The sequence below is a fragment of the Bos mutus genome, chromosome 7 (assembly GCF_027580195.1).
Source record: "Bos mutus isolate GX-2022 chromosome 7, NWIPB_WYAK_1.1, whole genome shotgun sequence".
Lineage (NCBI taxonomy): Eukaryota > Metazoa > Chordata > Mammalia > Artiodactyla > Bovidae > Bos > Bos mutus.
The window spans coordinates 31,951,417-31,976,906 of NC_091623.1; positions in this window are offsets into that span (position 1 = coordinate 31,951,417).

Genomic DNA, 25,490 nt, shown 5'->3' on the forward strand with positions numbered 1-25,490 from the left:
TGGACTGTAGCTGTACATGCCTGAGATCTTTTGAGGGAGGTCACCATTATCTTCATTACCTCCACCAAAGTTTGGCCCCAGGTAAATAGCAGGGAGGGATCACAGCCCCACCCATAAACAGAAAATTGTATTAAAGACTTACTGAGCATGGTCCCACCCATAAGAACAAGACCCAGTATCCCCTTCAGTCAGTCTATCCCATCTGGAAGCTTTCATAAGCCTCTTATCTTTCTCCATCAGAGGGCAGAGAGAATGAAAACCACCATCACAGAAAATGAACCAAACTGATCACATGGACCACAGCCTTCTCTAACTCAGTGAATCTATGAGCCATGCCATGTAGGGACACCCAAGACAGAGGGGTCATGGTGGGGAGTTCCGACAAAATGTAGGCCACTGGAGAAGGGAATGGCAAAGCACTTCAGTATTCCTGCCTTGAGAACCCCATGAACAGTATGGAAAGACAAAATGATATGACACAGAAAGATGAACTCCCCAGGTCAGTAGGTGCCCATTATGCTACTGGAGATCAGTGGAGAAATAACTCCAGAAAGAATGAAGGGACAGAGCCAAAGAAAAAACAATACCCAATTGTGGATGTGGCTGGAGATGGAGCAAGGTCCAATGGTGTAAAGGGCCGTATTGCATAGAAACCTGGAATGTTAGGTACATGAATCGAGGCAAATTGGAAGTGGTCAAACAGGAGATGGGAAGAGTGAACGTTGACATTTTAGACATCAGAGAGCTAAAATGGATTGGAATGGGTGAATTTAACTCAGATGACCATTATATCTACTACTGTGGGCAAGAATGCCTTAGAAGAAATGGAGTAGCCATCATGGTCAACAAGAGTCCAAAATTCAGTACTTGGATGCAGTCTCAAAAATGACAGAATGATCTCTGTTCATCTCCAAGGCAAGCCATTCAATATCATGGTAATCCAAGTCTATGCTCCCAACAGTAATGCTGAAGAAGCTGAAGTTGAACGGTTCTATGAAGACCTACAAGACGTTCTAGAATTAACACCCAGAAAAGATGTCCTTTTCATTATAAGGGACTGGAATGCAAAAGTAGGAAGTCAAGAAACACCTGGAATAACAGGAAAATTTGTCCTTGGAATATGGAATGAAGCAGGGCAAAGACTAATAGAATGCTGCCAAGAGAACACACTGGTCATAGGAAACACCTTCTTCCAACAACAAAAAAGAAGACTCTACACATGCACATCCCCAGATGGTCAACACTGAAATCAGATTGATTATATTCTTTGCAGACAAAGATGGAGAAGCTCTATACAGTCAGCAAAAACAAGACTAGGAGCTGACTGTGGATCAGATCATGAACTCCTTATTGCCAAATTCAGACTTATATTGAAGAAAGAAGGGAAAACCTCTTTCTTCATACTTTAATTTAGGTATGACCTAAATCAAACCCCTATGATTATACAGTGGAAGTGAGAAATAGATTTAAGGGGCTAGATCTGAAAAACAGAGTGCCTGAGGAACCATGGACGGAGGTTTGTGACATTGTACAGGAGACAGGGAGCAAGACTATCCCCAAGAAAAGGAAATGCAAAAAAGCAAAATGGCTGTCTGAGGAGGCCTCACAAATATCTATGAAAAGAAGAGAAGCGAAAAGCAAAGGAGAAAAGGAAAGATACACGCATCTGAATGCAGAGTTCCAAAGAATAGCAAGAAGAAATAAGAAAGCCTTCCTCAGTGGTCAGTGCAAAGAAATTCAGGAAAACAATAGAATGGGAAAGCTAGAGACCCCTTCAAGAAAATTAGAGCTACCAAGGGAACATTTCATGTAAAAATGGGCTCAATAAAGGACAGAAATTGTATGGAGCTAATAGAAGCAGAAGATATTAAGAAGAGGTGGCAAGAATACACAGAAGAACTATACAAAAATGATCTTCATAACCCAGATAATCACGATGGTGTGGTCACTCACCTAGAGCAAGACATCCTGGAATGTGAAGTCAAGTGGGCCTTAGGAAGCATCACTACGAACGAACCTAATGGAGATGATGGAACTCCAGTTGAGCTATTTCAAATCCTGAAAGATGATACTGTGAAAGTGCTGCACTCAATATGCCAGCAAATTTGGAAAATTCAGCAGAGGCTACAGAACTGGAAAAGGTCAGTTTTCATTCCAATCCCAAAAATAGGCAATGCCAAAGAATGCTCAAACTACTGTACAATTGCACTCATCTCTCAGGCTAGCAAAGTAGTGCTCAAAATTCTCCAAGCCAGGCTTCAACAATCCATGAACTGTGAACTTCCATATATTCAAGCTGGTTTTAGAAAAGGCAGAGAAACCAGAGATCAAATTGCCAGCATCCACTCGATCATAAAAAAAGCAAGAGAGTTCCAGAAAACCATCGATTTTCTGCTTTATTGACTAAGCCAAAGACTTTGTCTGTGTAGATCACAGTAAACTGAGGAAAATTCTAAAAGAGATGGAAATATCAGATCACTTGACCTGCCGTTTGGGGAATGTATATGCAAATCAGGAAGCAACAGTTAGAACTGGACATGGAACAACACACTGGTTACAAATAAGAAAAGGAGTATGTCAAGGCTGTATATTGTTACCCTGCATATTTAACTTATATGCAGAGTACTTCATGATGAACACTGGGATGGATGAAGCCCAAGCTGGAATCAATTTTGCTGGGAGAAATATCAATAACCTCAGATATGCAGATGACACCACCCTTATGGCAGAAAGCAAAGAAGGACTAAAGAGCCTCTTGATAAAAGTGAAAGAGGAGAGTGAAAAAGTTGGCTTAAAGCTCAATATCAGTAAACTAAGTTCCTGGCATCTGGTAGCATCACTTCATGGAAAATAGATGGGGAAACAATGGGTACAGTGGCAGACTTTATTTTGGGGGGCTCCAAAATCACTATGGATGGTGAATGCAGCCATGAAGTTAAGACACTTACTTCTTCAAAGAAAAGTTAGGACCAACCTAGACAGCATATTAAAAAGCAGAGACATTACTTTGCCAACAAAGGTCTGTCTAGTCAAGGCTATGGTTTTTTCTATTAGTCATATATGAATGTGAGAGTTGGACTGTAAAGAAAGCTGAGCACCAAAGAATTGATGCTTTTGAACTGTGGGGTTGGAGAAGACTCTTGAGAGTCCCTTGGACTGCAATGAGATCCAAGCAGTCCATCCTAAAGAAAATCAGTCCTGAATATCCATGGAAGGACTAATGTTGAAGCTGAAACTCCAGTATTTTGGCCACCTGATGTGAAGAGCTGAATCATTTGAAAAGACCCTGGTGCTGGGAAAGATGGATAGCAGGTGGAGAAGTGGACAACAGAGGATGAGATGGTTGGATGGCATCACCAACTCATTGGACATGAGTTTGAGTAAACTCTGGGAGTTAGTGATGTTCAGGGAGGCCTGGCGTGCTGCAGTCCATGGGGTCACAAATAGTCAGACATGTGAGCAATTGAACTAAACTGATATACACTAGTAAAGTAATGCTCAATAGTCTCCAAGCCAGGCTTCAACAATATGTGAACTGTAAACTTCCAGATGTTCAAGCTGGTTTTAGAAAAGACAGAGGAACCAGAGATCAAATTGCCAACATCCCTTGGATCATCAAAAAAGCAAGAGAGTTCCAGAAAAACATTGATTTCTGCTTTATTGACTATGCCAAAGCCTTTGACTGTGTGGACCACAACAAACTTTGGGAAATTCTGAAAGAGGTGGGAAAAGGAGACCACCTGACCTGCGTCTTGAGAAACCTTAATGCAGTTCAGGAAGCAACAATTACAACTGGACATGGAGCAATAGACTGGTTCCAAATAGGAAAAGGAGGACATCAAGGCTGTATATTGTCACCCTGGTTATTTAACCTCTATGCAGAGTACATCATGAGAAATTCTGGGCTGGATGAAGCACAAGCTGGAATCAAGATTGCCAGGAGAAATATCAATAACCTCAGACATGCAGATGACACCACCCTTATGGCAGAAAGCGAAAAAGAACTAAAGAGCCTCTTGATGAAAGTAAAAGAGGAGAGTGAAAAAGTTGGCTTAAAACTCAACATTCAGAAAACTAAGGTTAAGGCATTTGGTCCCATCACTTCATGGCAAAGCGATGGGGAAACAGTGGAAGACTCTATTTTTTCAGGCTCCAAAATCACTGCAGATGGTGATTCATGAGTTTGAGCACGCTCTGGGAGTTGGTGATGCACAGGGAGGCCTGGAGTGCAGCAGTCCATGGGGTCGCAAAGAGTCAGACATGACTGAGCGTCTTCATTTTCAATTTCATTCATTGTTCACTTCCAGTTGTGATTTTTAGTCGTTTAATTTTGTCAAGCTGCGTTTCATGGTACAGAATATAGCCTATCTTGGTAAATGTTCCTTGTGAGCTTGACAAGAATATTCAGTCTTCTGCTGTTGAGTTCATTGTATAAACATCAATTGTGTTAGGTTGAGCAATAGTGCTGTTCAGGACTTGTATACCTTTATTGACTTTCTGCCTGTTTACTCTACACATTATGGATAAAGGAGTAGTGAAGTATTTGCATACAACAGTGTATTTGTCTGTTTCTTCTCATCATCCTCACAGTGGGAACTAGGTGGGATACCTAGAAGGAAAGCCAAGGAAAACGTATGGACCTGATTAAGACTGTGATTTCCAGGCTTTTCTCACCCCCATGCTAACCTACTCTCAGCTCCCAGCAGTTCCTCAAAATTGCCATTAAATGTTTTTACCATTTTGTACCTCCAGCAGCTTCTGCTCTAGGTAAGCAGACCTTGACTTCCATGCCTTTGTGTTATGTGCCTTTTCCCAGATTTGTAGATTATGGTTTGCTCTTAGATTTCAGTTCTCTTTAGATTTTAAGAAAAGTCATTGATTTTCAATTTTTCCAGCTTTGAAAGACTATAATGATAGGAGTATGAATTACATGTTCTTTTTAGTTAGATGTGAAAGCATAAATCCTCTAAGTATGCTTTCATTTGAACTTCCAAGTATTTTTAGTATTGTACAAAGTACCTATATCAGTTCAAATATTTATAGGAAATTTTACCAGCATGAATGTCCTACATGCTTGCCTCTAGTAACTTCCTATAACCAGAGAGAGAACAAGAGAAAAAGAGAGAGTGATTTTTTAAAAAGCATTGAGATGAGACTTTAATGTTTTCTGTTTCTGGTTGAGAAAAATATTAAATTTGTCTTTTTAGAATCATAAAATTTTATGATTGAAAAGTGACTCAAAGATAACCTAACCAACTTCCTTCTTTTACAAATCTGTAAACGTGAACCAAATGATAGTATAATCTGAATTAACTTTGAAAGTAATTTAATAAATTAATTTTGGTGATAATTAAGTGACATACCTCTAAGCAGTGAACAGGTATATCCCCCTCAATTTTTCCTTTACAACAAAAGCTAACCACCACACTTTAAACTCTATAGATAAAGAAGCTTTTATACCCTCTTAATATTATCATTATTATCACATGTTTTTCAAGCAGCATTTCAAGTAGTGTAATTAATCAGAAACCATACATACATAAAATGGTTAACAACGAAAGCTTTAGCATTCTTACATGAACATGTAGGGAAATTAAAAGAAATTTTAGACTGTTTTGGGTTCTGAAATCCTGTTATACTTGGTCTCCAGCTGTGCTTTGCAAGTATTTGCTTTTCATAGTGAGTTGTACACAGCAGGAAAGCTAACCAAAGAAGGATTTAATAAGCAAAAATGACCCAGCATTTAAGGAGGTTGTGTTCTGCAAGTATTACAAATAATCACTGCTTCTACACTAGGTTTTCAGTTTATTCTCATATTTTTAAACATTTGTTAAATGACAATTGAGTCTTTGATGACTGATTTCCAACCAATCAAAAGGCACACAGTTTTAACCTTTAAGTCAATCCTTTCTCCACACCACTCAGCCATTTGCCTTAGGTGAGAATACAAACGTTACACATTCACGTTAATATACTCTGTGACAAATGGCTTTGAGTATTAGCAATTTTATTTCTTGTTTTGCTTAGCAGTTTATTTTATAATTACAAATTCATAGCTTTCTTTGATCTGCCCTCTAATATGTTTAAAAGGATATAAGTGTAGAAAAAGAATAACTGCCATATCTATGCCTACAAAATATACTAAGGAAGAAATTTCTTAATGTGATGCATCTTATGTTATAAATAATAGAACGATTTATAGTTTTGAGGAAATGTAAAAATCTGTTATTGTTTTTTAAACAGTAACGCTTAAGAAAAATTATATACATGAAATGTCAAAGACAAATTAAACCTGTCTTTTAGAAAAAGGGGACATCAATAAGGATTGTTTACGCATGCTAAGTTTTTAAGGAGGGTATGGGATTCTGAGCTGAAAAATAAAAACACTTTCAATTAGGGAACAATAAAAAAAAAAGTTGTGAAAAATGCATACAAAAGTTCAGAGTCTCTAAGTAAACAAAGAAACAAACAGTATGACCACCTAGTTTCATGAATGTTAGAAACTTAAATCTGATGGAGTTCAACTGCAAATCTACTGATGTCTTGCTGTGATATCTCTGCCAGTTGGAGGTCCAATCTCTATATAAATAACTACTTTAATGGGAATCTCAGCACTAACTAACCAATTCTTAAAAAAAAAATAATAATAATCATAGAGACTCTGAAGCATCCTGCTGAACTCAGGTGTATTTTGACAAAGCAGTCTTTCTTTAGATTTCCCAGGAAATTACTTCTAAAGAGAGAAGAATTAGATGTAGCATCCCTAGGGGTTCTGTATGCATCATACAAGCATCCATTCACACTCCCGAGCAGTCCTTGAGATCATTAGATTTATCTTAAAAGTTTAAGGGCATTTTGTATTCTATCACAGAATGTATCTGTATTTGTTTTTGTATTAATTTCTTACTGAGTGATATTCATCTATCAAATTAAACAAAGAAAAAAGAAAATTGTACTGTGTTCAAGAGTACCAGCCCACATTGTTTGGTTCTGTTTTTCTGGAAAATTCTCTCCTTTGTCTCTTTGTCAGAGTGTACTCAGATATAGGCTCCCACAATAATGTGAATTTAAAGGGTAACTTTTTGTGCATAAAATATTTTTAAAGACAAGTATTTTTTAGTTGAGGGAAATTAAAATAAATTATATGTTAAGCCGAAAAAAGAGGTAGGGAAACATATCTCTAAAAAGCAAGACAAAGGAGTTTGTAATTTATAACAGCAGGAACAGGAAACATTCTCCTAAGGACAAAGTAAGTATACCAAAGGAAAAAAAAAAAAAAAAATCGGGAGAGATTCTTTGAAGAAATAGACAGAACTCTACATATCTTAAGAGAAAAAATGAAAATAAAGAATTTTAGCTGAAGTATGATATCCTAATCATAATTGAACATTGTGTAGTCTTCTCCCTAATTCATTTGAAATTCTGAATAAACTGGATTGCTTTGTATAAAACTATAATTAGATAAAACAAATTAGGATTTCCCTGGTGGAACAGTGGATAAGAACCTACCTGCCAACGCAGGAGACACAGACTGGATCCCTGATCCAGGAAGATCTCAGATGCTGTGGGCCAACTAAGCCCGAGTGCCACAACTACTGAGCCTGCCCTCTAGAGTCAACGAGCTGCAACTACCCAGCTGCACGCCTAGAGCTGCACGCCTACAGCCTGGGCTCCACAGCAAGAGAAGCCCCGCAGTGAAGAGTGGCCCGCTGGCCGCAACTAGAGAAAGCTCTCACAAAGCAACGAAGACCCAGCGCAGCCAAAAATAAACAAATGATGAAAAATATAAAACAAATTAGAAATGCATAATAGTTCAGTTCAGTTCAATCACTCAGTTATGTCCAACTCTTTGCAACCCCATGGACTGCAGCACACCAAGCCTCCCTGTCCATCACCGACTCCCGGAGTTTACTCAAACTCATGTCCATTGAGTCGGTGATGCCATCCAACCATCTCATCCTCTGTCATCCCCTTCTCCTCCTGCCCTCAATCTTTCCCAACATCAGGGTCTTTTCCAGTGAGTCAGTTCTTCCCATCAGGTGGCCAAAGTTGGAGCCCCAGCTTTAGCATCAGTCTTTCCAATGAATATTCAGGACTGATTTCCTTTAGGAAGGACTGGTTGCATCTCCTTGAAGTCCAAGGGACTCTCAAGAGTCTTTCCCAACACCACAGTTCAAAAGTATAAATTCTTTGGTTTATCCTTAATAGAAAAGCCTGAAAAATAAAGGAAAAAAAAAGTGCTCTCAAATTATCAAATAAATAAATGATGGGTCCAGATATATTCAGCAAGGATTTTCTTTAAATATTAGGAAACAGAAATTTTCTATAATATGTCAACTGCTATAAACACAGAGATGAAACTGAGTACTTACATGCTTTCATGAATTCCCAGCAAGTATTTCTCTGAGACCAAAATTTGAAAAAGATAAGCGCACAAAGACACACATCCTTTACTTTCCTTCAGTTACTACTAGTTCCTCTGAATGACCTGTAATTTCAACATATGTATCCCCAGAAGGAGCAGAACAAATGTGCTATACAAAGAAACTTTGTTATTATACAGAAAAGTATTTTAGTCCTCATCAGTTTTTATGGGTGGAGCTAGTGTTGAAGAACCTGCCTGCCAATACAGGAGACATAAGAGATGTGGATTCAATCCCTGGGTGGGGAAGATCCCCTAGAGAAGGAAATGGCAACCCACTCCAGTTTTCTTGCTTGGAAAATCCCATGGACAGAGAAGCTGGAGGGCTGTAGTCCATGGGGTCACAAAGAGTCAGACAGGACTGAAGCGACTGAGCACTGAGCCCTGAGTTTTTATGAACTTACTTCTAACAATTGTTGTAGCATCATTTGGCTCTTCTATACGTAGTAAAGTGTCCTCTATGAGACAATTTTTCTTTTTCCTTTTCAACTTGGATGTCTTTTATTTCTTTTTATTTTTAAGTTTTTTTTTCTTTAATATTTATTTATTTGGCTGCACCAGGAAGATGGCACTAGAGATCTTTGCTAGTTGCAGCACAAGGGATCTTTGATCTTCCTTGCAGCATGCCGGACTTTGAGTTGCAGCATTCAGAGTCCAGTGGCTAAGACTCTATGTTTCCAGCACAGGGGACCCAGGTTTGATCTATGGGCAGGGAACTAGATACCACATGCTGCAACCAAAGATTCTGCATAGTGCTTTTTATTTCTCTTTCTGTTCTAATTGCTTTGGCTAGGCCTTCTAGTACTGTATCAAATAGAAATGGCATGAATGGGCACTCTTCTCTTATTCCTGATCTTAGAGGAAAAGCTCTCTGCTTTTCCACTGTTCAATGTGATGTTAGCTCAAGGCTTGTTATATATCACCTTTATTTTGTGTAACTACATTCCATCTGTAGATTATTTGTTGAATTTTTATTATGAAAGGTTGTTGAATATTGTCGGATACTTTTTTGTATCAATTGAAATGATATGATTTTTATCTTTCATTCTAGTGATGTATCACATTTATTGCTATGCATATGTTGAATCATTTTTACATTCCAGTGATGAATCCTACTTGGTAATGGTGTATGATCTATTTAATGTGGTGCTGAATTTGGTTTATTATTATACTGTAGAGTATTTTGGCATCTATATTTATCAAGGATATTGGGCGGTAGTTTTCTTTTCTTGTAGTGTTCTTATCTGGCTTTCGTATCAGCTCTGTGATTTCTATTTGGTACTTTTTTGCAGTCTTTTTTTAACTTCATTGTTAAATTTCTCACTATGTTGATGCATTGCTCTCCTGACTTCAGTGGGCATTTTTAATGACTGTTATTTCAAATTATCAAGTAAATCACTTAATTTTATTAAGATTTGTTTCTGGACATGTATCTTGTTTTTTGTTTGGAACATAGACCTTTGTTTCTTCATTTTCCTTGACTTTCTGTATATTAGATAAAACAGCCACCTCTCCCAGCCTTAACAGAGTGATCTTGTGTAGGAAATAACCTTGTCAACCAGCCTGATCCAAGTTTCTGGTTGCCACTCAAATCTTTGTGATTGCCGAAGCTGCCATCTTTGTTCTTAGCAATCCTAAATGTTTAGGATGTGCCAAGACCCGAAAGTGTCCGAGTGGTATAAGAAATACATACTTGTCTTTTCAGGCTCCTAGCTGACTGTTCATTCTACTTCCCAATGGAGGCTAATTGGAAGCCCAATTTTCAGACAGCAGCTGAGAAACAGGATGTTAGATATACAGTCTAGACTTTGTCAGGGAGAAACCAGAAAATGGTTATTTTTGCTTATTCACTCTTTGCTGAGTCAGAGGAAATAGTCACTGGGAATGCTCAGGTACTCAAATAGAACTGCCTATTTATATTGTGTGATTCCAGGAAGGATCTTGGTTCACTTCCAAGGCAAACCATCAACATCACAGTAACCCAAGTCTATGCCCCAACCAGTAATGCCAAAGAGGCTGAAGCCAAACGGTTCTATGAAGACCTCCAAGACCTTCTAGAACTAACACCAAAAAAAAAAAAAAAAAAAGATATCCTTTTCACCATAGGGGATTGGGATGCAAAAATAGGAAGTCAAGAGATTCCTGGAGTAGTGGGTAAGTTTGGGGTTGAAGTACAAAATGAAACAGGGCAAAGGCTAACAGAGTTTCACCAAGAAAACACCTGATCATAACAAACACCCTCTTACAAAAACACAAGAGATGACTCTACACGTGGACATCACCAGATGGTCAATACAGAAATCATATTGATTATTTTCTTTGCAACTGAAAATAGAGAAGCTCTATACAGTCAGCAAAGATAAGACCAGAGGACCAGGAGCTGACTGTGGCTTAGACTATTAGCTCCTTGTTGCAAAATTTAAATAGAAATTGAAAAAAGTAGAGAAAAACCAAATCCCTCATGATTATATACTGGGGTAACAAATAGATTCAAGGGATTAATTCTGGTAGACAGAATACCTAAATGACTATGGACAGAGGTTCATAACATTGTACAGGAGGCAGTGACCAAAGAAAAAGAAATGCAAGAAGGCAAAATGGTTGAGTAGCTTTACAAATAGCTGAGAAAAGAAGAGAAGCAAAAGGCAAGAGAGAAAGGGAAAGATATACCCAACTGAGTGCAGAGCTACAGAGAATAGCAAGGAGAGATAAGAAAGTCTTCTTAAGTGAACAGTGCAAAGAAATAGAGGAAAATAATAGAATGGGAAAGACTAGAGGTCTCAAGAAAATTAGAGATACCAAGGGGACATTTTATACAAGGATGGGTGTGATAAAGAACAGAAATGGTAAGGACCAAACACAAGCAAAAGAAATTAAGAAAACATGGCAAAAACACAGAGAAGAAATACTATACCAAAAAGGACTTAATGACCCTGGCAACTGCAATGATCTGGTTACTCACCTGGAGCCAGATATCCTATAGTGCAAAGTCAGGTGGAACTTAGGAAGCATTACTATAAACAAAGATAGCGGAGGTGATGGAATTCCATCTGAGCTATTTCAAATCCTAAAAGATGATGGTGTAAAGTGCTGCACTCAATGTGTCGGATAATTTGAAATATTCAGCGGTGGCCACTAGACAGGAAAAGGTCAGTTTTCATTCCTATCCAAAAAAGGGCAATACCAAAGAATGTTCAAACTATACAATTGTGCTCATTTCACATGGCTAGCAAGGTAATGCTCAAAATCCTTCAAGCTAGGCTTTAGCCATTTGTGAACCTAGAACTTCCAGATGTACAACTGTATTTAGAAAAGGCAGAGGAACCAGAGATCAAATTGCCAGCATCCTTTGGATCATAGACAAAGCAAGGGAATTCCAAAAAAAAAAAAAAAAAATCTACATCTGCTTTATTGACTATGCTAAGGCTAAAGCCTTTGACTGTGTGGGTCCCAACAAACTGTGGAAAATTACCTGTCTTCTAAGATACTTACATGCAGGTCAAGAAGCAACAGTTAGAACCAGACATAGAACAACGGACTGGTTCAAAATTGGGAAAGGAGTATGTCAAGGCTGTATATTGTCACCCTGTTTATTTAATTTATATGTGGAGTACATCATGTGAAATGCCAGGCTGGATGAATCACAAACCAGAATCAAGATTGCCGGGAGAAATATTAACCTCAGATATGCAGATAATACCACTCTAATGGCAGAAAATGAAGAAGAACTAAAAAGCCGCTTGATGAGGGTGAAAGAGAAGAGTGAAAAAGCTGGCTTAAAACTCAACATTCAAAAAACTGAGATCATGGCATCTAGTCCCATCCCTTCATGGCAAATGGATGGGGAAAAGTGTGAAAAGAACAGATTTTATTTTCTTCGGCTTCAAAGTCACTGCAGATGGTGACTTGAGCCATGAAATTAAAAGATGCTTGCTCTTGGAAGAAAAGCTATAACAAATTTAGACAGCATATTAAAAATTAAAGATTTCACTTTGATGACAAAGTTCCATATAGTCAAATCTATGTTTTTTTCCAGTAGTCATGTTTGGGTGCTGAGAGCTGGATAATAAAGAAGACTGAGAGTTGAAGAATTAATGCTTTCTAACTGTGGTAGTGGAGAAGACTCTTGTGAGTCCCTTGGACTGCAAGGATATCAAATAATCCAATCCTGAAGGAATTTAACATTTAATATTCATTGGAAGAACTGATGCTGAAGCTCCAATACTTTGGCCACCTGGATATGAAGAACTGACTCATTGCAAAAGACCATGATGCTGGGAAAGATCAAGGGCAGAAGGAGAAGGAGGTGACAGAGGATGAGATGATTGGATGGCATCACTGACTCAGTGGACCCGAGTTTGAGCAAACTCTGGAAGACAGTGAAGAACAGGGAAGCCTGGTATGCTTCAGTCCATGGAGTTGCAAAGCGTGGGACACAACTTAGTGACTAAACAACAACAAAAGGGGACTCGTAAATTTCAATCTCATCAGATTCAGAACTGTATGCTTTGGGAGCCATTGCCTTTTGCAGCATCCATAGCAATTGGAGTGATAGATTCATGGGCAACTTCGTCCCAGGGAGAAGTGAGACTTAGTTTTACTGTTGGAATAAACTGGGAAGAGAGAGCAGAGGAAGACACACCACCAGCTCTATCATCAGGTTCCTTAGGGGATTTTAGTCAGGTCCCACATATGGACTGATTATATTAGTAAGTCAGAACCTCAATCAGGAACTTAAAACTATGAAGTCACAGGGGTTCCATCCTCTGCTAGAAGCCATTTGAGTTGAGAGGCTGAATGTGGACAAATTCCTTCCAGAAGATGCTAGCTACTTGGTTTTATTATTGGAGGAAAAAGGCAGAAAAGCAGGGAAAGTGTCCACCAACTCTTTCAGACTAAGGAGGATTGTAGTTAGCACCTAGACGTGACTTAGCAGCAGCAGCAGATGTGTGGTAATTGGAAGCTAAACCCTCAGACAGCATCTTCATAAAGTACGTAGACTGAGAGAAAGGCATTTTTGATTCCACTGCTGGGCTGAGCCCTGGGGAACTAGCCAAGTTGAGTGCCTATGTGCCCATTAACACCTGCACCTCGGTTTCTCATAGCCCTTGGCATTTGTGAGCACAAGCTCGGCTGGCTCTCAGAGCTAGGTGACTTGGGAGCCTGTCCTTCAGGTGCCACAATGAAGAGTTGGAATACTGTACCTGTGGTCCAAATCCTTTGCTCCTCTGAAGTTAGGAATAGGAACTCCCTCCCCACCGCATGCGCTGTGCCAGGGTGAGGCTTATAGAGAGACTGTGCCGCAGCCTTCCTGAGCCGTATTGATATGGATATCCTTTCATATCAATGTGCAAGTGTCACTTACCCAGTGTCCAAGTGTCACTCAACTAATTTCCAGATTTCCCACAGATGGAATTGCTTTCTGTGGAGCTGTATATTTGGTGTGTCTATAAGAGGAGGGAAATCAAGGAGCCTCCTGTGCCATCATCTTGGTGAATTCTCCCAGAAACAAGAGGTCATGATTGACAATCCATTTTAAAAATATATATTATTCATATAATCTGAAGGAACAGTGTGAGCTTGTGGCAGTGGTGCAATTTCCCCAATAATCATATTTTTGTGCATGTTTTGTGTTGAGGGAATTTTGCAGCCAATGATCCAAGGCATTCTTTCTAAGCCTATTTTCTTGGGTTTAAAAGATATATAGCCTCAAGGAAAGCAAACTGTTATCATATAACCTTGGGCTTGAAATACATACATACATGTTAGTGACAGTTTGCTCAATTCTATTGTGTTAGTGTAGGCTTAGTAGCAAATGGAGATTTAAAAGTACAGTTTGGGCCATTGGTGCCCATTAACATTAAACAAAGGAAGAAGATTCTAAGTGCGCCTTCATGTATAAAGATGACTCAACTTGAGATCCCTGTAGGTGGTATGTGCTAAGATAGAAAAATAGATACCATTTCACATATTAGCTAACTTTTGATGTTGAGAGAGAGAAGTAACTTATATGAGAGACTTATAGAGACCACAGTTTAGGAATTGAATAAGAATAAACAACTAACCATAACATCTAGAGGGAAAGTATTATCATAAACTATACATGTCTGAGTCGAAGAAGGCAATGGCACCCCACTGCAGTACTCTTGCCTGGAAAATCCCATGTACGGAGGAGCCTGGTAGGCTGCAGTCCATGGAGTTGAGAAGAGTGGGACACGACTGAGCTACTTCACTTTCACTTTTCACTTTCATGCATTGGAGAAGGAAATGGCAACCCACTCCAGCGTTCTTGCCTGGAGAATCCCAGGGACGGGAGACTGGTGGGCTGCCATCTATGGGGTCACACAGAGTCGGACATGACTGAAGCGACTTAGCAGCAGCAACAGCAGCATACATGTCTGAGTAGGCAAAAATCAAGGAAAGTAAGTAATGACATCAAAGAAAGTAACAAGCTTTTAGGCTTAAGTTCCCCAGACCATCAATTAACATCTTACATTCCCTGCAAGATGTCCTGATCCTTCAATATGCTTTCAGTTGCCAGAGGATGCAGGTTCTTTGCTGGGCTTTCTAGGTCCTATACTTGCACTGAAATGAGGTTGCTTCTCAGTGCCCTGGACCTAATGCTATGTCTTGGGGCCAAGGCCAGGCCCCCTATCTTCTCATTCATGTGAGTCATCACAGGGGTTACTGCTCCTTTTCAGAATGTCTTATAAGTCCCTCAATTTTGTTTTGACAAATATTTCGACTGTGAATCAAAAGATGTTTTGGTGAGATTCCAAAAAAAAAAACCTGGAGGAGGGCCTGATTTCTTATCTATTGCTGAAAAAAATTAATTAGTCAAACTAAGAAATAGAAAAAATTATTTGAGCAGAATTGAGGATTATAACCCAGGAACAGCCTCTCAGAAAGCTTTAAGAGCTATTCTGCCCTTTATAGATCAAAACACAGTTAAATGAGTATTTGAGACAGAGGGCTTGCCTTAAATGATGTATTATATCAATTTCAGCTTACACAATCCAGATCTATACATACAAAGCAAGTAATGGGTCATGGATCTTTGTTGTCCCTTAGAAGTTTAAGAAGGAATGTTATCTCCTAAGGAATTACCTTGCTGACCTTAGGAGTATGCTAGCTTCATGGCTGAGCAGGTATTTCTGATGATGGGAAGATTTGTTCAATGTATGAAGAAGCCAAAGGGCAGAGAAAAGTTTTAATGTTTAAATTTTCCTTGATTTGCCTTACAGTATGTATTTGTATTTCATCATTATATAGGTAAAATTCTTATACTGAGCATTCTTCTCAATTGAGGAAAATAACACTAAAAAATAAAAACTTAAAGACTGCCCAATTGATATTGTTGTTTCTGTTCAGTCACTCAGTCATATCTGACTCTCTGCAACCCATGGACTGCAGCATGCCAGGCTTCCCTGACCTTCACTATCTCCCAGAGTTTACTCAAACTCATGTCCATTGAGTTGGTGATGCCATCCAACCATCTCAGCCTCTGTCTCCCCCTTCTTCTTTTGCATTCAATCTTTTCCCAACATCAGTCTTTTCCAACGAGTCAGCTCTTTGCATCAGGTGGCCAAAGTATTGGAGCTTCAGCTTCAGCATCAGTCCTTCGAATGAATATTCAGGGTTTATTTATTTTAGGATGGACTGGTTGGATCTCCCCTTGCTATCCAAGGGACTCTTAAGAGTCTTCTCCAATACCACAGTTCAAAAGCATCATTCTCCTACACTCAACCTTCTTTATGGTCCAGCTCTTACATCGAAACATGACTACTGGAGAAACCATAGCTTTGAATATACAGACATCTGTTGGCAAAGTAATGTCTCTGCTTTTTAATATGCTATCTAGGTTTGTCACAGTTTTTCTTCCAAGGAGCAAGTGTCTTCTAATTTTATGGCTGCAGTCACCTTCCACAGTGATTTTGGAACCCAAGAAAAGAAAATCTACCACTGTTTCCACTTTTTCTACATCTATTTTCCATGAAGTAATGGGACTGGATGCCATGATCTTTGTTTTCTGAATGTTGAGTTTTAAGCCAGCTTTTTTATTCTCCTCTTTCACCCTCATCAAGAGGCTCTCCTTAGTTCCTCTTCACTTTCTGCCATTACAGTGGCATCATCTGCATATCTGAGGTTGTTGATATTTCTCCTGGCAATGTTTTTTTTTTTTTTTTTCTTCTTTGTGACCTCATGGATAGTAGCCTGCACCAAGCTCCTCCGTCCATAGGATTTTCAAGGCAAGAGTACTGGAGTGGGTTGCCATTTCCTCCCCCAGGGTCTCCTGGCAATCTTGATTCCAGTTTGTGATTTATCCAGCCTACATTTTCTCATGATGTACTCTGCATAAAAGTTAAATAGGCAGGGTGACAGTATACAGCCTTTATGTACTCCTTTCCCAGTTTTGAACCAATCTGTTGTTCCATGTCCAGTTCTAACTATTGCTTCTTGATGTACATATACGTTTCTCAGGAGGCAGGTGATGTGGTCTGGTATTCCCATCTGTTGAAGATATTTCCACAGTTTGTTATGATCCACACAGTCAAAGGCTTTATCGTAGTCAATGAAGCAGAAGTGGTTGTTTTTCTGGAATTCCCTTGGTTTTTTTATGACCCATTGGATGCTGGCAATTTGATCTCAGGTTACTCTGCCTTTTCTAAATCCAACTTGTACATTTGCATATTCTCAGTTTACAAACTTTTGGATGTAATTTCAAAAGACATATCTGATAAAAGACTGCTATCCAAAATATACAAAGAACTCTTCAAGCTCAACGATAAGAAATTAAACAATCCAATTTTTAAAAAATGGGCCAAAGTCTTTAACATATATCCCAAGAAGAAGATAAACAAATGCAAATAAGCACCTGTAAAGGTCCTTCACATTATATATTATCAGGGAAATGCAAATTAAAGCAACAATGAGATACCACTGCATCCTTATTAGATTGGCTCAAATCTGGAACAATGATGACATCAGTTATTGACAATGATGTTGAGCAATATGAATATTTATTCAGTGCTGGTAGGAGTACAAAAGACAGTTTTGGCAGTTTCTTAAAAAGTTAAACACACATTCACCATGTGATACTGTCACCATGCTCCTTGGTATTTCACAAAGGACTTGAAAATATGTCCCTACAACTACATGCACAAAGGCTTTACACTAGCTTTATTCATAATTGCCAGAATTTTTGGTAATGAGGATGCCATTCAGTAGGTGAATGGGTAAATTAGTTATAGTGTATCCAAAGAATGGAATATTAGCACTAAAAGCAAATGAGACATCAAGCTATGAAAAGACGTGGAAGGAGCTTAAGTGCATATTGCTAACTGAAAGAAGCCAATTTCAAAAGACTTCATACTGTATGATTCCAACTATATGACATTCTGGGATAGGCAAGGTTATGGAAATGATAAAAAGATCAGTGGTTGTCAGCACTGGGGAGAAGGAAGGGATGAACAGGCAGAGCATGAAAAAATTTAGGGCAGTGAAAATATTCTATATGACACCATAATAATGGGCATGTGTTATTATACATTTGTCCAAACCTATAGAAGGCACAATATCAAGTGAACTGTATTGTAAACTATGGATTTTAGTGATTAATGATTTGCTCATGTAGGTTTATCAGTTTTAACAAATGTGCCACTCTTGTGGGGAACGTTAATAATGGGGGAGACCACACATGTGTGGGGTAGGTAGTATATGGAAAATTTCTGTATCTTCCTTTTAATTTTGCTGTGAATATAAAGCTTCTGTTTCTTAAAAAATAGGCCTTAAAAAATTAATGCAAATGTAGCTAATTGGCAAATTTCTATAAGTACTGGTTGCATTGGGGGATAGAACTGGGAAACAAGAGAAGATAAAAGACTTTTTACTTGTACTTTTCTACCTTTTGAGTTTTGTTACTATGTGCTGCTTATCCAAAACAGTACACACATAATGAAAAATTCTATATTAGACATAGCATCATTCTTATGGAAAAGGGGAATATTTCATGGGAAATTCTGACTCTTACTCTATTCACTGATCAATAAAACCACCCTGAATGTTTGTTTTTAGCCTTGGTAAAATATTTGTGCAAATATACAGTATGATGTATCATCTTCTTTCCTTCTCTCTTTGGTTACTGCCTAACAAATTCTGGTGATGTGTATCTTTGCAAAATATTGCCATCCTTCCTTGATAATTTGATGAGGCAGGAATTTAGCATTCTCATACATTACAGGTGCCCATGTACTGAGCTGTGTGGGAGCTCATAGAAGGGCAGAAAATCTCACATATTATTACTACATACTTACATTTCCAAGATGCCTTTAAAATGAAGTAAACTTTTTTACTCTCAATCTGCAGGAGAGACCTCAGATGAGGCATGTTTATAAAAAGAAATAGTCATTCAGGGCCCCATGACAAGTGAGAGCTTTGCTAGCAGAATTAGATAAAGGCAGACTTAAGGATAAGTACAGGCCAGATGTTGACAATGAAGACGTTCTTCCTCATAGCCCTTTCAAGCAGAATCTAAATAATTACATGGAAAACCCATCTTATAAGAGCAAGAAAGCCATGATAGCAAATTTAGGAAAAAATAAATGTGTGAAATATTATCAGCACCAAATTAGATTTCCATAGTATTGGTACTAATTATATGCAAGAGAAATTTATAAGTGACAATTGATATTCTTTTCATCAAATTTATATACACATCTCCAAAATTACATGAGTAATTACCATTTTATGTTAGCTCTAATGTTTGCACAAATAAAATGCATCTCAAATATGGTATAAGTGCTGTGCCTAACTTTGAGTGTATGTGCTATATATTTTTAAAAAATTTTAAATCAATGTAGTTTTTACACTTAATTTGTATGCAGCATAATACAAAAGCAGTATTTACATTGAAAATGAAGAAATTTTTCATAAACTTTTTTACTATAATATAATGTTGATATTCTCCTGTTCTTATTATTTAATAGCAAATAAAAGGATGTTTTAACTAAGATTTAAAAATCTTAAAAAGATACTAAATATTGATTGAGATCTGTATAACACAGAATGTTTGAACTGTGTAGCATAAAATCTCTGAATAGAAATACATATGCTCAAATAAGAAAAAAAAATAAAAAACTTGACCTGATTTTAGAATGTAAGGTTAACATTGCCCCCTTCTGGCTTCATGTTCGAATAAGAACACCTATTACAATGTCAAACAGCATGCTCCATGCCATAAAGTGTATGGAAGCTGTGTAATCTGAAACAGCATAGTCAGGAGGACTAGAAAGATGATCTGAATCACCACAGGAGTTGCCAGGTCAGAGTTAGAGAGACCTCTGCTAGTCTCTGGCTTACATGGACACCTTAGGAAGGTTTAACACTGAGAAGCACATGATACGGGTATGTATCATATGTATACATATGTATCATAGAAATACATAATGCATATATCACTTATATGCAGTTGTATCTCTAGCTCTTCCTGTTTCTTTTCCTCACTCACAGCCCTTCCCCATATCATAAGAACAATCTTTTGGAACTCACGGGAGTGTTTAACCCCATCTCCACTAAGCTCTCAGTGTGCAGATCAGAACGAAGGCATTCCAGAGATGCTTGGATCTGGAGATGGTTCACCATTGCTGGATCCCTACAGTGGATCTTAGTTCTTGGGAAAATCAGTGAAACTGAGTTTGTGAAGTTGAACTCAGAGGTTGTGGCTTAAATTCATCTCTGGGTTATCAGCCTTGATGCCATATTGTTAACTTCTATGTAGCCCTCAAAATGGTAAAGAACCTGCCTGCCAATGCAGGAGACGCAGGAGACCTGGGTTCAACCCCTTGGTCAGGAAGATCCCCTGGAGGAGGGCATGGCAACCCACTCCAATATTCTTGCCTGAAGAATCTCATGGATAGAGGAGCCTGTTGGGCTACAGTTCATGGGGTCACAAAGAGTCAGACACAACTGAAGTGACTTAGCATGCATGCACACACATCCTTCAAAGTATAGTATAAAGAAAATACTCCATTGTGTATATGTACCACAGCTTTCTTATCCATTCATCTGCTGATGGACATCTAGGTTGCTTCCATGTCCTGGCTATTATAAACAGTGCTGCGATGAAGATTGGGATACACGTGTCTCTTTCAATTCTGGTTTCCTCAGTGTGTATGCCCAGCAGTGGGATTGCTGAGTCATAAGGCAGTTCTATTTCCAGCTTTTTAAGGAATCTCCACACTGTTCTCCATAGTGGCTGTACTAGTTTGCATTCCCACCAACAGTGTAAGAGGGTACCCTTTTCTCCACACCCTCTCCAGCATTTATTGCTTGTAGACTTTTGGATAGCAGCCATTCTGACTGGCATGAAATGGTACCTCATTGCGGTTTTGATTTGCATTTCTCTGATAATGAGTGACGTTGAGCATCTTTTCATGTTTGTTAGCCATCTGTATGTCTTCTTTGGAGAAATGTCTGTTTAGTTCTTTGGCCCATTTTTTGATTGGGTCATTTATTTTTCTGGAATTGAGCTGCAGGAGTTGCTTGTATATTTTTGAGATTAGTTGTTTGTCAGTTGCTTCATTTGCTATTATTTTCTCCCATTCTGAAGGCTGTCTTTTCACCTTGCTTATAGTTTCCTTTGATGTGCAAAAGCTTTTAAGTTTAATTAGGTTCCATTTGTTTATTTTTGCTTTTATTCCCAATATTCTGGGAGGTGGGTCATAGAGGATCCTGCTGTGATGTATGTCAGAGAGTGTTTTGCCTATGTTCTCCTCTAGGAGTTTTATAGTTTCTGGTCTTACATTTAGATGAATGGATAAGAAAGCTGTGGTACATATACACAATGGAGTATTACTCAGCCATTAAAAAGAATACATTTGAATCAGTTCTAATGAGGTGGATGAAACTGGAGCCTATTATACAGAGTGAAGTAAGCCAGAAAGAAAAACACCAATGCAGTATGCTAACGCATATATTTGGAATTTAGAAAGATGGTAACAATAACCCTGTATACGAGACAGCAAAAGAGACACTGATGTATAGAACAGTCTTTTGGACTCTGGGAGAGGGAGAGGGTGGGATGATTTGGGGGAATGGCATTGAAACATGTATAATATCATATATGAATGAGTCGCCAGTCCAGGTTTGATGCACAATACTGGATGTTTGGGGCTGGTGCACTGGGACGACCCAGAGGGATGGTACAGGGAGGCAGGAAGGAGAAGGGTTCAGGATGGGGAACACGTGTATACATGTGGCGGATTCATGTTGATATATGGCAAAACCAATACAATATTGTAAAGTTAAAAAATGAAATAAAATAAAATAAAAAGAAAATACATAGCACACATTCAGGTAAACATCTTAAAATTATAATAGACCTTGTAACAGACTTTATTGTTGTTTTTTTTTTTTTTTAATCCTACAAAGGATTTCAGAATTGTTCTTTTTTTCATCTTTAAATTTCTAGTACAGGCAAATGGGAATATAAATTTTAGGGTCATTGTTAAGGATGATTTCTGAGGCTTGATCTAGTAGGATTAAGCTTCATTTATATTGACCAGAAAAGACCCTGATGCTTGGAGGGACTGGGGGCAGGAGGAGAAGGGGACAACAGAGGATGAGATGGCTGGATGGCATCACCGACTCTATGCACATGAGTTTGGGTGAACTCCGGGAGTTGGTGATGGACAGGGAGGCCTGGCCTGCTGTGATTCATGGGGTCGCAAAGAGTCGGACACGACTGAGCGACTGAACTGAACTGATACTTACCAGTATAAAAATGTCAGACTTGTCCTTATTCATATGTGAAATACATAGGGCCAATCTGAACACGTGTGTGTATGTGTGTGTGTGTGTGTGTGTGTTATTTATTGCTACTCTAGAGGCACAGAACAGTGTAAGCTTTTTCACTGGAGAATCTCTCTCCACCCCAAAGGAGAGGAATTACTGAAGATTTCAAGTACATGTTCCTGTAGAAACTACATCATCGCCTGAAGGTGGTTCCCATCCTAAAATATTTTCCACCTGAGGGCCTCCGTTAGGGTCATGAGAGCATCACAACTTGTGCAATGTGAGCTTATTTCCAAAGTCTGAGTCACAAATAGTTATCAGGGAGATATTCAGAGATTAGTGATGTACCAGTTGCTTCCCTGTCTTTCTGTCTCTGCCTCTATCTCCGTCTCTCTGTCTCTATTGCTCTTTTATTACCTCTTTTAAGTAAAAGAGCTTTGACCACATTATTCTCAGAAAATAAATAGAAACCATCCATTTTCAACTTTTGCATGGCAGTAGGTAAGATTAATTAACAACAACACAAAATATCAAATCAAATGACCTAAATTACTGGATGATGATGCAGTGTCAAAAGCTTATTCTCCATTTTCATCTTTCTGAGGAATTTATATGATACAAAGCATTGCATGTACACTCAAATCTTATGTCACCAGGGCATATATTCTATCTGACAACTCACATGCACTTAACTATCGAATCTGTATTGTCTTTATAAAGCATAAATAATGCATAGCCTAGGCCATGAAGATGTAAACAGCTCCTAGCAGGTAAAATTCATTTTTACCCTGGCAGTTTCAAGGGTAAAGGAGGAGAGCCAGCCTCCACCTGTTCTGAGCAGGACTCGGCATCATCGGTCTTGACGATGGGAAATACATACAGTGTCTAGGGTGTTTTGCACTAAATATTCAGCATGTGAGCTCCTGGGTCTTTTATGCCACACTTAGGATTCTCTTGACCAGGTGTATTTGGACAGATTTCAGGGTCAGGGGTGATATAATAAAGCAAAGGATAGTTAATCTTCAAAACAAATACTGAGCTCTGAAAAATAAACTTCTTTTCCTAACATCTGATAGAGTTAGCATAAAGGTGCTCAGCATAGCGTGTCCATGTGGTAAAATGGAGGAACCTATCATTTACACTGTAGTTGCTGCCCACTGGCTCTATCCCAAACTACTTCATGTGCAAAACAAGAACTTCTTTAGGAGTGTTCTGATAGGATATACTGTGAGGGGCAGTAAATCCAGCCTGTATATAGAATGACAGATAACAACGAGCGTTCAGGAACTCTAGGGAGTTTGCTCTAAAAGCAGTCATTCGGAAACGCTCAACTTCTGCTGACACACAACTAAATCTGAAAATATAAGTAGGAAGAATCAAAACAACAGAATCATCTCTGTTTCACTAGCTCAGAGCAATACAAACAGTGATAGCTTGGGGAAAGAAAGGACAGCATAAAATATCATCAATCACAATCTCTTTCTGAACCAAAGGGTTTCTGAATTAAATAGAATAGAATATTATTCTCTCTTGTTACTTAAAAAAAAAAAGTATAAGAAATAGAAGGATTTAGAAACTGTTAAACCCTGCATTTCATTTCACTCAGCAGAGAGCAATTGCAATACATAATTGCACTGTGGTTTAAATTTCTATATTACAGCTTCAATGTTCTGCATGTAATTTCATCTTCCATAAAGCAATAAGAAATATTGACTATCCTCTGTGATGGCCAATGAAATCCACTATCTCATAAGCTTTTATTTTCACAAAATAATTATTAAAGTAGAACAATCTGCTGACTTTGGTCTCACAAGTGCTACGTGTCTATGACAGCTATTCATATACTGTTCAGCACAGACTTCTTGTGAAACATGTACAAACAAAACAAGTTTCCTAAGTATCCTTTTATATAACAGCACTGAGAAATATTAAAGGATGTAATGTCTATTAAACATTTTTAAAGCCCTAGAAAATATAAGTATGAAATACGATAATAGTAATTCAATTTTATTTCTTATTGTTGAGGAACAAACATTGACAGCTATCTTGAATATTCTAGAGAGTCAAAGGTGTGGTTTCCTGGGGAGAAATCAACTGTACCCTCTAAACATTAGAACTTTAGGATGGCTTGGTAGCCAGACAGTGCCAGGATGTCCAAATAGAGTCAGGGGATAAAGAACATGATTGAGTGCATTCTGGTTTTTTGTACATTTTTAATCTCACTCACTCATTTTCTCTATGGTTTTAAAGTGTTTAAATTTGCACAGCTCCAAAGTCTGACCAGAGATTGAAGGCTATGCATCTTATAGGAGAACAATCACAGAATATGCTGAAGACTCAAGCTCCCTTATCCCAGAGTCACCAGAAACAGGGCATTAGGGGAGATAAATCACTAGAGGTCAGACATCTGGGATCTGCCTTTACCTCTAGCAGCCCTAATGACCGTGGTCAGATCTTTTAATCTGCATTTTCTCACCCGATCTCTAGTAGATAGATTATATAGATTGTGCTCTGAATTGATCATTTATTGTTTTCAGTAACCTACATTTTCATTTGTTGATAGTAAGAATTATGTCTTTGAGGTAGAGGAAACATCCTTCCCCATCCATATTTCACATGTAGGGGCAGTGCTGACATCTCCCAATCCTAAGCAGTCTCCCCAGTTAGTAGTAGACCCAGAAATCAGGACCTGCCACTAGACAGGCTGAAGCAACCTAAGTAAGCCCAGTGAGCTTTTATCATTTGTAGTTGTAATAACAGCTAAATAACAGTCCTAAATAACAGGACCTCAAGTAAGACTATAAACACAAAGATTATATTATTCTGATAATCTGGATAAATCACTTCCATTGCTGTCTATTGCCCTTTGACACAGATATACTACTTCTGACTCATAATTCATATACTTCATCAAAGTGATGTTTTATCATATACCTAGCCACAGCAATCAGAAAAAGAAATAAAAAGTATCCAAACTGGAAGAGAAGAAATAAAACTGTCCCTATTTGCTGATGATACAATACTATATATAAAAACCCCAAAGTCTCCACCAAAAACTATTAGAACTAATAAAGGAATTTAATAAAGCTGCAGGATATAAGATTAATATACAGAAATCTGTTGCTTTTCTATACACTACCAATGAATTACCAGAAAAAGAAAGCAAAAAATAAAACCCATCTAAAGGTACAACAAAAACAATAAAATACCTAGGAATATATTTAACCAAGGAGATGAAAGACATATACTATGAAAACTGTAAGAGAGGAAGTAACCT